This window comes from Cervus elaphus, chromosome X (assembly GCF_910594005.1).
Source record: "Cervus elaphus chromosome X, mCerEla1.1, whole genome shotgun sequence".
NCBI classification, from domain to species: Eukaryota; Metazoa; Chordata; class Mammalia; order Artiodactyla; family Cervidae; genus Cervus; species Cervus elaphus.
This window is the reverse complement of record NC_057848.1, coordinates 155,765,975-155,778,290: the sequence shown is the minus strand read 5'-3', so window position 1 is coordinate 155,778,290 and position 12,316 is coordinate 155,765,975. Positions and strand designations below refer to the sequence as shown.

Here is a 12,316-nt window from a genome sequence, read left to right as displayed (position 1 = left end):
CGTCAGCACCCCTAGATTTCTTTTTATCTTTCTGAATAGGATACACTTGTATCATTCACATCTCTGAAATAAAACACAGAGACACATGTAATCCAGCTCCCACTACTCTAGTTTACCACCATCACTCCTAACTGTAATTAGTTTCTTGGGTATCTTCCAGTGTCTTTAAGCAAATATCATACATTACTATATGATTCATGCTCTCCAAAACTTTGCTTTTCCCACTCAACAATCTATTTGGGGTGTCTTTCCATATCAGTAAAAAGTATTACCATTCTTTTTTTCTGGCTGTACAGTGTCCCATATAGTATAGAGATTACTCTAATTTATTCTTCCCAAGTTGATGGGAAGTTTAGCTGTTCCCCAAATATTCCTATTCTAAACCAGATCGTATCTATGCTGTGAAAAAAAAAACAATTTTATTAAAACAAGGTTGCTCAATACACATAGTGGGACTATTAAATACCTTCCCTGTGTGTTACTATTATCCTGGACAAGTATTTTCCCTCTTCTTCTTGGATCTTTCCCCGTTTCAGTACAGCCCAAGCTTACGCTCAGTTCCTCCACAAAGCCTGTCCTGACTCTCTGGCCCACAGTGAGCAGCCTTTTCTTCTTAATTTCTATACTACACATTCTCATGCAACTTTGTGTGGATTGGCGTTTATTTTTCAAATATCTGATGTGAACTGTGTGATGCTGGAGGCCATAACTTTTATCTCTGCTACCTAGGTCTGCAAAGCACTGAGCAAGGTTTTAGCAAATAGAGCACACTCAATCAACACTAACCAATTTACTGGAATCAGGAAATGTCTCCCTTACTCATAACTTGCAGGTTTTCTAGACCCAAGAGGTCCTTCAGAGAAGGGTTCTAGCCAGTTTTGCTGTGTGAATTACTGTACAATCATAATCAAGCTGTGATTCACTGCAAAAAAAAAAATTAAAATCCAACAGATTGAGTCCTCTTGGCATGCTCTGCACACAGAACAGGAAACATCATGACATTCGGGAGGTGCCCGACATCTCAATTCACAGGCACAAAATGATACTTAAATAGCATCTGTGGTGGTGACACAGCCAAGATATACAAGAAAGCTACAAGTAACATTTATGGTGGGGAGAGAGAAGCTCCCTCATGCTCTTAGGGCAAAATAGCAACATCATTCACAGTCACAGTTCAATTTTACTCCACAATCTATTTCATTCATTCCATCAGTCTATGCAGAGAGTAGCTACAGAAGGCCTCTTTGAGGAGGTGACTTCTGAGCTGAAATCTGCATGATGGATGGGAGCTGTAGACCAGGCGAGGACACTCCTCTTGGGAAGCTGCCAGCTGCAGGCAGAGGGACACAGATGGCAAATCGGGTTCCAGTATCAGTGCTGTTAGGACTTGAATTGTATCCACCAAAAGACGTTACATTCTTACTCTCCAATACCTGTGAATGTGACTGCATTTGGAAATAGGGTTTTTGCAGACAATCAATAAGATGAGGTGATTTGACTGGGCCTTGATCCAATATAACTGACGTCTTTACAAAAAGGAGAAATTTGGAAATGGAGGTGTGCACACAGAGAGAACGTCATGCAGAGATGAAGGCAAAGATCAAGGTTATATATCTACAAGTCAAGGCCAGCAAAGCCCCAGAAGCTATGAGAGAGGGCCTGGAACAGGTTCACCCTCAGAACCTCAGAAGCAATCAACCCTGCTCACACCATCATCTTGGATTTCCAGGCTCCAGAACTGTGAGGCAATAAATTTTTGTTGTGTAAGTACCTCTAGTTGGTGGTCTTGGTGATGGTAGCCCTAGCAAGCTAGATATTAGGTCCAGGAAATACACATACCACACCAAAAGTCACTTTCAATCAACTTTAGCAGCAAAATCCTTGTCCTAAATAAAATTGTACCTGGAACTCCAGTATGTTAGAAGATTAAAAGGATGAAAAGGATTACTCAGAAGAAAATATTTCATTGCTTGTTAAATACATGAAGTACCCACCTCCTCTGACCCCAGGAATTCTTTGCAACCCTGTTTGTAAAGGACTTAAAAGTAAAGAATAAAAAAAGGAAGGAAGGAGGAAAAAATCCTGATATCAGGATGAGGCCAGAAAACCTGGGTGAGGGGCAGGGCAGTGGTTTCTACCATTTATTATTAAACCACCAGCACCAGTTATGAGTATCTGCTCTAAGCCAGGATTATGTCTGTCCCTCACATAGACTCTGAAAGGCAGGTGTTCTGGTCTTCTCTTTAGTGATGGGGGATGCAAAACTGGAGAAGCTGACTTGATAAAAGCACCTATTTTCATGTGCCAGGGCTGTTGTACAAACTGAGATGCTTAAATAACAGAAATTTATTTCCCACAGTTCACTTCTGGAGATTAGAAGTCCAAAATCAAGGTCTTTGCAGGTCTGGTTTCATCAGAGGCCTCTCTCCTGAGCTTTCAGATGGCCACCTTCTTGCTGCGTCCTCACATGGTCTTTGCTTAGTGTGTGCGTCCCTGGTGTCTGTGTCCCAGTCCCCTACTCTTACAAGGACACCAGTCAGATTGGCCTCATTTTTACTCAATTACCCCTTTAAAAGGCCCTGTCTTCAAATATCATCACATTCTGAGGAACCAGAAGCATAAAATTTGGGGTGGGGGTGGGGGCGGCGCACACACAATTCAGCTCATAACAGCCCCTTAAGGAGAAAGTTGCAGAGCTCACAGTCCACCCCAGAACAATTTGGTGCCAAAGGCCATTTTCCTTGGATCACACTGCCTGCCCCTAAAAGTCTCCTTTATTAGCTCCAAAAGAAAATATATTACTTGAACAATAAGAAAAATAAAGTTCTGTGGCTTGCTTCTTTTCTAAGACTTGCTGCTGAGGTCGAGGCCAGCCATGCCTCTGGAAGCTCCCGTGAGAGCCGTGTCAGCAGGCCCTGGGTGTGAGCCCTGGAGGACAGAAGAGAAGGCAGAGGAGAGCTCCTTCGTCCCCCCAAGGAGCCCCGCTGGAGGTCAAACCTAAACAGATGTCAGCTTCCACCTTCTGGGCAGGAGCCCCAAGCTCCTAGGTAATCTCCTAACATTAGCTAGAGTGCTGGACAAGGGGGCTCCAACCAAGAGTTGCCCCAATTTCAGGCTCACTGACAGGAGAAGTCGGTTCCCTCAGCCCTGCTTTCCTCTCTGTATCTCAGCCTCAGGGTGGCTCACCAAGGCTGACTCAAAAAATTCTGCTCAAGACTGCAGTGAGTGAGCATTTGAAGCACCCATCAGAAACCCCCCAGACTTCTCAGAAAACACAGGCTCCTCATATTGTTACCCAGAGCCATGGCAGCTGCTGTGCCCACCAGGGTTCACGGAACCATCTTCAAATGTCAGCCGGCCTCCATGGCTTCAAACACAACATCAATAAAATGATGGCACCTTGCTGTGCCTTCCCCTGGGCAGGAAAGCAAGGCCCTGAAGAGTGAGGCAACAGAGACCTTAATGAGCACTGTTCTGGGGGCCAAAAAAAAATGAAGACTGTCCAGGAATGGTTCTCTTTCACCAAGCCCAGAGACCCCATAAAATAAGGAAAGTTCTGAAGTGAGCAGCCAACCCAAATACATACATCCCAAACCCCATGCTAGGATTCTGAGGACTAGAAACCAAGGGATGGTGAACATTTGATTAGGGAGGCAAAGCTGGTCACAGATAACAAAACAAAAGACCCAAAATGCAGTACTTATCATGATTATCAGTTTTTTAAAAGGACAGTACAAAAAATTATCCCCAGCGAGTAGACAAAGACAGAGAAGGAAAAAACATCAGAAAAGACTTCACATAAAATGTAAGGGGAGTGAAAATGATTATGAAATGATTGTATCATATTACATTTACATTTATTATATTGACATGTTACATTTGGTACACTGTACCAAATGCTAAATGATAGGCCCTTCTATTTCAGAGACCCAATGAGAAGTAAATGTTGTCACCTCTTTATTAACAAATGTCCATTTCTAACCACCTCAATTCTAATTGAGACATGTCATCAAACATCACCAGAAAGTTGTCTACCTGGGTATTGTCACCCAACTTTCACATATACTTCTTACTCCATACTTTCATACAAGAGAAAAAGCCAGTTCCAGGCCAATCCCAGAAGAAAATCAGTAAATACATATCCCCCCCAGGTGTCCCCAGGCCTCCTCAGTGGCTCAGTGGGTAAAGAATTCACCTGCAATGCAGGAGACGTGGGTTTGATCCCTGGGTCAGGAAGATCCTCTGAAGGAGGGCATGGCAACCCACTCTAGCATTCTTGCCTGGAGAATCCCATGGACAGAGGAGACTGGCAGGCTACAGTACAAAGGGTCACAAAGAGTCAGGCATGACTGAGCACAGCACAAGTGCTTCCAAGGCCAAAAACCAATCCCAAGGGAGACTGAGGTCTCCTCCTAATCTAGATTATGGCCCTTTCCATAGATGAGGTTCAACTATTGTGTCCCTAGTTTATTAATCCATAGTTTATGCCAGGCAGAAACAAATACCCGATGGAAGCAAGTCAGGAGATACACACACACACGAAAGTGAAAGTGTCAGTCACTCAGTCGTGTCCGACTCTTTGCGATCCCATGAATTGTAGCCCGACAAGCTCCTCTGTCCATGGAATTCTCCAGGCAAGAATGCTGGAGTGGGTAGCCATTTCCTCCACCAGGGGATCTTCCCAACCTTTATCATCTGAGCCACCGGAAAGCCACCCTATATATATAGGTGGAAGGGCAATATGATAGGTGGAAGGGAAATTTAGCAATATCTACAATATCTATGAAAATCCTAAGGAGAGACTGTTAACCCAACAACTCCACTGTGAGGCATTTATCCTATGGGTGGACTCACATAAAATAGGGTGCTTTGTTGCAGGAAAAAAAGAAAGACCGGAAACAATCCCAAATAGGGCACCAATTATACAGAATAAGGAGCAGACATAGCAAGAATCATTAATTGAAAAAAAGCCAATTGGATCAGACCTTGCATACTGTGTAGTTTGTCGGGTTTTTTAAAAAGTTGTGCTTTTATTGTTTGTAGTTGCAATAAAATTCTAGAGAATTAAAAAAACAAGAGGGAAGTAAAGTAGGGAAATCTTCTTAAGCTCTTCTGTTGTGCTTCAACCACGAGGTGGGTTTTTTTTTCCCCATTTTAAACACATATAAGAAAAATATATGAGCAGTGAGAATTCATGAGAACTTAGCCCTAAATTGCTCTCAGCAGTGAACAGAGTCTTAAAAGAAGACTTACTGATTGTCAATGGGCTGTAATTCCTACTCAGGAAGTAGCCTGATACAGTTAAGAGTGGTTTTCATGAAGAAGGCATGAAATCTAAATGGTGTCTTATTAGTCATCATTTAATCAGAAAACCAAAGAACATTCCACACTGCATTCTGCAAGTTGAGTGCATAATTAAAATTTTATCAGTGCACTTTTCATAATTTTAAGGGGCAAAAGTACATAATATAATCAAAATACAATTCCGCACATTATGAATTGGGTATCTTGTTCATGAGATGCTAAAATTTCCTTATTTCTATAAGGAAAAAAAGCTGTGAAGGGCTTAGATGCACACACATGAATCCTCATCAGAGCTTTGCATGTAATAGCAAAAGCAAAATTGGAAATGAAACAAATGTACACAACAGGAGGCTGAGTGCATAAATTATACCATAGCCATACAATGAAATGCTCTGCAGTTCAACAGCATAGATACAGAAAGATGTTGGTGGCACATTTAAGATTTTTTTAAAAAGCTGATTTTAACAACATTTGTGGACAGCCCTATTTGGAAAATGATACACATATTTATACATGTGTTGGAAAAGCTTAGGAGGAACAAGAGCATACTTTAAATTATAGTCATCTCTGGGCAGTTGGATTACAGGAGATTTTAATGTGCATATTTCAATTCATCTCTATTCTAACTTTTTTATTTAAAAAACTTTTGTGTGATTTCTAAAATGCTGGCTATCTTACCCTTCCTTGGGATAAGAACCCAATGTTCTTCCATGGAAGCAAATTCCCACATGAAATGTGTCACTTGTCCTCTTCTTCTGTCCCTTTGTGGGGCTTTCAATAGTTTTTCTGATGCTTCAGAAACTAGAGGGAGAGGGAAAGACAGGTCTAACCAGGGGCAACTGTGTCCCAGGGTATATGTTGACAGTGCCTGAAGACAGTTTTCACTGTCACAACTAGGTGAGGAAAGGAGCTGTGTGCTATTGGCATCTAGTGGGTAGAGGTCAGAGATGCTGCTAAACATCCCACAGTGCAAGGGACAGCCTCACAATAGCCTTAAAATAGCCCAGAATGTCAAAGAGTGTCAAGGTTGAGAAGTCCTGTGTTGGGGTTAATGAATCTTCAGGTGACATCTTTATGCTCCATAAACAACACCCTTGAGATGTAAACTATTATTTACAGGATGGATAAACAAGGGCCTACTGTACAGCCCATGGAGCTATATTCAATATCCTGTGATAAACCATAATGGAAAAAATCTTTTAAAGAAGAATGTCTATATGTGTATAATTGGGTCACTGTGCTGTACAGCAGACTGGCACAACACTGTAAATGAACTGTACTTCAATTAAAAAAAATTAAAAAGGCAGCACCATCAAATAGCTGCATAAGGCACGGCTTGGCGTACGGAAAATGCACTGCTGATGGGGGCAGAATATCTGAGTTGAATCCTGGATCAGCTCCTTTTCTGGCTGTAAAACCTCAGGCAGGTGACCACAGCAGCCTGCTGATCTTGCATCCTTCTTCCTAAAATGGAAATACCACCACCCACCCACGCCCCAGAGCGTACAAGAAGTTTCAACACAATAGTGGAGGAGAAAGGGTTCTGTAAATGACGAAGCACCACATACACAGGAACAGTATTATCACCCTGAGCTACTCATTGTCTAGATTTATCGGTGAATGCACACAGAGGATTGCAATGGGTCTTCGCCCAGTACACTCTTCCTGCCCTGAGTCACATGTCATAGTGGTGATTTGAACCATCAAGAACGTTGTTTTTATACTACATGTTCCTTGACCTAAGGTGCGCAGCAGCAGAACTTGATGGTCAAGCGACAAGATCTGGAGTCAGACTTCTAGGAAGAAACCCAGCACTACTGTCAACTGACTGGTGACTGTGGAAAGTGATGCGATTTCTCTGTGCCTCAGTGTCCTCCTCTGTCTATCCAAACCAGAACATTTTAGAGTGAAAGAATTTATCATCTGAACCAGGACATTTCACAGTGAAAAGGATGCTACTGACATCAATGCCAGGACAACAGGCAGATACCAGGACAGTCCTCTGGCAAACAGGGACATGAAGTCACTCTAAAGATAAGGATATTCACAGTGCCCACCCCCAAAGGCTGGTTCTGATGATTAGATCAGCTAAAAGAGGCAAAGCACACAGTATATACTAGTAAATGCTAGCTAGGATTTTTTTTTTTCCTTTCTCCCTCCCCATTCATCTAGCAAGTACTTAGTGCCCTGGCTTGACACTCCGCTCCAAGCAAAGAATAAGTCAGACACACCCACTCCCTGTCCCCAGCGGGGCGCCTCCTCTGTGCCACTGTGTGTGTGTGTGTGTGTTATAGCCCCAGGACTTTTCTTGCACAAACACAGTCACAACACATGCAGAATTAAGCACAAACCCACAGTGAGCACCACAGGTCAAGAATGCCAGGAAACACATACCAAATGTATAAAAGTTCCAAGTCTCTTTCACAAGTATGAACAATGAGTAAGAGCTTATCTAATCCACAAAGCTAAAGGATTTTATTATTATTCCAAAGACCCTGATTCAAGGAAACGTTGCAGTTTGACAAAATTTGCTATCACTGCATTTCACCAAGGGTGTTGATTAATAAAATTTTGTAAGAGCATGTAATGTTTAAAAGCTCAGTAAAGTATTTGCTCTCTTTCATTTCTACGAACATCCCATTACAAAGAGCTGTGAACAATCTGTCCACCTAGACAGCTTGCAGAACACATGTATTACGAACGCTGAAAAGCTGTGCTAACTCTAGCTTGCTTTTGCACTGAGATGCATTTATGTCTTTCACCAAGAAATAAGCAGCTTGCTTTGGTGTGCTAAAACAATTTTCTCTAAAAGTCAACACTCACCATGAGAGGTAGACGTTCCTTATTTCACACAAAAGTTCACTGGCTTCTAGGGGCCTGGGACTCTAATCACAAGTTCCCTTCCTTCTTCACTCACACCCTCCTTCCCATCGCCAATTTCAGTAAAATTGGCCTCAATTATTATCACCATAAATCCTCACACTTGAATGTTTCCATATCCCACTGTGAGGTCCTGCCCTTCCCTCCTCTTCCTCATTCATATTTCTCCAGGCTCATGTTCATCCAGCCTCCTTTTCTGCCCATTTCTGACAATCCCTATAGAAACCTTGTTCCATTCCTTGGGTGGCTGTTAGATCTAAAATACCAGTCTGGTTCCGTCACTAGAAACACAAAATATGGATCTAAAAAGAGAAATTCCATCAAGTAAGCTGGATGTGCATAATTCAGAACAAATTGTGGGCATATCTGTTTCTTGTTGTACTCCACGTCTGCCTGTCTTGAATCAAAGAAGCTTAAATCAGTGGTGTGTGTTTTGATCTGATGGTTACACAGATATGTTCAGTTTCCAAAACTTCAAACAGCTTACTCTTTTGTCCATTTTATATGGGTTCTTATGCTATACTTCACAGTCATTTTAGAAAGTAGCTTCCATCACGTAAACCTCTATGTAAAGTAAGCATATATTACATGTCACCTACACTAGTGTTCGCCAGCTGCCACACTTCTGATTACTGTCAATTAGTGGGCCATGCAATCAATTTAGAAGGTCCTCACCAGCATTGTGTGCGGGGGGGGGGGGGGGGGGAGGGGTGGTAAGAGCACTTGAACTACCTTCTTAAAACTTAAGTGCACAATACATTATTGCTGTACAACAGAACTTTACAATATATACCTCTTGCATAACTGGAACTTCATACCCACTGAACAGCAACTCCCCATTTCCATCTCCCAGCAGCCCATGGCAAGGAAGATATTGCAACAACTTCACTGTCCAGTTATGGATGAATGGATAAAGAAACCATGGCATATAAAACAATGAAAAATTATTCAGCTTTAAAAAAAAGAATGGAATCCTGCTATACCCTGCTATACCCTGACCAGCATTCTTTAAAAAGAATAGAGAATAAAAGAGTGCACCATACACAAGGAAGGCAACTACTGCTTCATGCAACGAACTTCCCTGGTGGCTCAGATGGTAAAACATCTGCCTACAATGTGGGAGACCCGGGTTCAATCCCAGGGTTAGGAAGAACCCCTGGAGAAGGAAATGGCAACCCACTCCAGTATTCTTGCCTGGAAAATCCCATGGATGGAGGAAACTGGTAGGCTATAGTCCATGGGATCGCAAAGAGTTGGACATGACTGAGCAACTTCACTTATTGCTCCAGGAGATGTTTTGCATCTACATGTATGTGTCTGTACATGCACATGTGTACTATATGTGCACATGTATACTAGGTTGTCAGACTTTTTTTAAAACTGAAGGACACAGTGGGAAAAAAAAGCCTAAGAAACACTGAGTACACTGACAAATAATAGAATTTGGAAGCCAGGAGACCTGGGTTCTGATCCTGGCTGGTTACAATCTACATAACCTCTGGGAGCCTCTATCTCACCATTTCTAAAATGGGGGATAATATTATTTACCTCCTGGAGTTGGTGTAAAGGATCAATGATCTGGCTAACAGTCCACCACAGAGAACTTAAGATACTGTCTCCAATCCTGCTGCCATTTACTTGGTGCCCTGGGCTAGGTTCCTTATCTGTAGGAAGGACGCTTAAAGGAAATATACAAAGACAGGCAGTATCCAGGCTGAGCCCCCATCATGGGACCCCCTTCAAGCCTCTGATGTCTGAAAGTGGCATAGCAGGGAAGCTACTGCCCAGTACACTGGGTGATAAATCATCCAGCTGTGGATTCTGAGCAGAGGAAAAAAGCACTTTCCAAGATAAGAGGGTTTTCCCATTATTCTTGGCAGGAGGTGGCGAAAGGCAGAAGGGGAGGAAGGCCTTGGTAAAGAAATAAGCATTTGTTTTAAGCAAATCACTTTGAAGACAGGTGGTTTTCATTTTGAGAACAAAAGTGATGCTTACAGCAGTTAGAGGGCGACTCCAGATACCAGCCATGGGCTTGCCAGGAGAGGGAAACAGGGCCCTAGGGTCTGGAGTGCTCCCGAAGTACCAGAGTGATGACGGAGGCACATGGGAGAGTCCAGCACAGAAAAGCAGGAACTAACTTTATCAGGCTGTAGAAACACACTATTTAAAAGGCAGCCACTGTGTCCATCATCCAAAGCCTCTAACTATTTAACAAATATTTCTTGAGCATCTACTAAGTGTCCAGAACGGAGTTAGGGGCTGGGGATACAATGGAATCAGACAGACAAGACCTCTGCCCACACCAGGGCTGAAATTCCAACGGAGGAGGTAGCAAGTGCCAAGAAAATCAATGAGGCAACAAAGAGATTTACAGGCTGTGATGTAAGCGTTCTGCAAGAAATAGATATGGCGATGTGACAGGAAAGGAGAAAGGAAACCTAAGATGGAGGAAGTCCCATTAGATAAGATGGCCCAGGAGGGCTTCTCTGAGTTAACACCTGAAAGTAGAGCAAGAGGCAGCCAAGCAACAGCCAGAGAAGGGTGCTCCCCAGTGACAGCACCCCAAGCGCCTGAGACCAGCAGCGGGAAAGGGCTCAGGAGGAGCTGGGGTGGCCAGGGCCCAGGGGAGAAGGAAGTGGCCAGGTGGGAGGGTGACCACGATGAGGCTGGAGAGGCAGGCACGTGCCAGACCACACAAGGCACAGCCAGCCATGGGCAAGAAGATGGAGTCCAATGAAGAGCAACAGAGAGCTACTCCAAGTTGGTACACTGTGACACATGACTTTGATGATGGTTAAGGGGAAAGGTGTACTCTTAAATCATTGCACATAAAACAAAGTGTGCAGATTATGATATGATGTCACCAAAATCAATAATAAAAACTACCAGTGTCTCAGAGCTCACAGATACAGTTATTGAGGAGTCTTATCAGCTAGAGACAAAGAATTTTAGTCTACATGTGAGATAAAACACATGGAATTCAATGGAGAGAAAGGGGTGGGAGAACTTGTAACTGACAAGGGAACACTATTACTAGCAATTAGCTCACAGTCAGCAAATATAAAGCACATAGTAAAACTGATTAACAAGACAGGCTCTAGAAAGTCCCATAAACAAGCAAACACACATAATGGTGCAAAGGCAACTGAGAATTGATCCATGCACATGGAGGTTGCCTAAATCCATGAACAGGTTGACTGAAACAACTGGTGGAAAGTCAACACGACAGTGCTCTACACCTACTTCTGAATCCGAAATTACATGAATTGCTGAGCAGTATTCTTTGAGGTCTATCTTTTCTTTATCTTCTCCCTTGTGCCAGCTGAATACAGGTATTCATAACTCAGAAACTCAAAGCTGAACAAGAAATGGCTCTTCTGAATGGTCGCTTTTTCTCTAGGACTCACGACACTTGGGTCCCCAGGCTCCACGGTCTGTAATGCAAACAGATCTGTGGCACATGGGCATGACCCACTCACAACTTCTCCCCAAGACCTCCTTTTTCTGGGGAGTCACGTGCCTGTGAATCAAAGGGTAACCAAGCCAAATGGCCGAGTAAGATAAGCCTATGACCCCAACCGAGAGAACTCAACGGCCACAATGACTGTCCCTAAACAAGCTGGAGAGAGCAACACAGGCGGCATTTCACAGTCCAGTGCACTTCTTGGATCAGTGGTCTAACAGCCCGTTAAGGAAGGAGATGGGGTAAGGAGGGCAAAATACATGGTTTAGGAAAGGCCTACCAAGTGCCAAGTGCTATCACAATCGTCACTCCAAATACCCCAACATTTCCATGAAGTGCAACGATCACACCTTTCAAATGAGAAAAGTACAACTTAAGAGAGGTTTCTGTGAGTGGCCCCAGGCTACAGTTAGCTGAGTGAGGACTTGAGCCTTGCATGCTGCCTGGGCTGGCACTGAGGAACAGGTCGGTGGTCTGAAAAAACCCTACTCTTTCTGTCCTATTCCCCCCATTGTATTCCCCCCTCCTGTCCCATCATTTCTTCCCACCATAGGAAAGCTGGACTCCACACCTGCCTTCATCCCAGCCTCCCAACTCTACTAGCTACCTTAGAAATGTTACCTGCTCCCAACCCTCGCCAGGGACACTTCACCCGTGAAAGGGCCACCT

The 12,316-nt window shown here is 43.4% G+C and overlaps 1 protein-coding gene across 4 annotated transcripts in view; it reads right to left on the bottom strand.

Moving 5' to 3' along the window:
- SH3KBP1 (SH3 domain containing kinase binding protein 1) overlaps nt 1-12,316 on the bottom strand; it is a 334,928-nt gene that overhangs the window by 244,742 nt on the left and 77,870 nt on the right. The window lies entirely within an intron of this gene.